The following is a 341-nucleotide window of genomic DNA, read 5'->3' as shown; positions in this document are numbered from 1 at the left end:
TCGTGTCTCAGGAACAAAGCCATAGAGCCTTTGGAGACCAAAGCAAAGGACTAGAACTGGCACAATGGCCTAGATAACAGTCTGAGCTCAAAATCAAAGGGACATCAAAAGGAGTTCCTCAGGGCCCAAGTGTTGATCCTGTGCTAATTTTGTGGCCTGTAACTAACACTGCTCTTTCTTTACACAGATTGACACTTGTTTACCCATAGGTCTGGCCAAATGAGCACCAAGAAACTTTAATGGCGCTTTTCCACTGCATGGTACGGCACGGTACGGCTCGGTACGGTTCACTTTTGGGGGGTTTTCCACTGGGTACAGTACCTGGTACCTGGTACTTTTTT

The sequence above is a fragment of the Sinocyclocheilus anshuiensis genome, unplaced genomic scaffold (genome assembly GCF_001515605.1).
Source record: "Sinocyclocheilus anshuiensis isolate Anshui unplaced genomic scaffold, SAMN03320099.WGS_v1.1 scaffold656, whole genome shotgun sequence".
NCBI classification, from domain to species: domain Eukaryota; kingdom Metazoa; phylum Chordata; class Actinopteri; order Cypriniformes; family Cyprinidae; genus Sinocyclocheilus; species Sinocyclocheilus anshuiensis.
Note: the sequence above shows the minus strand (reverse complement) of the source record.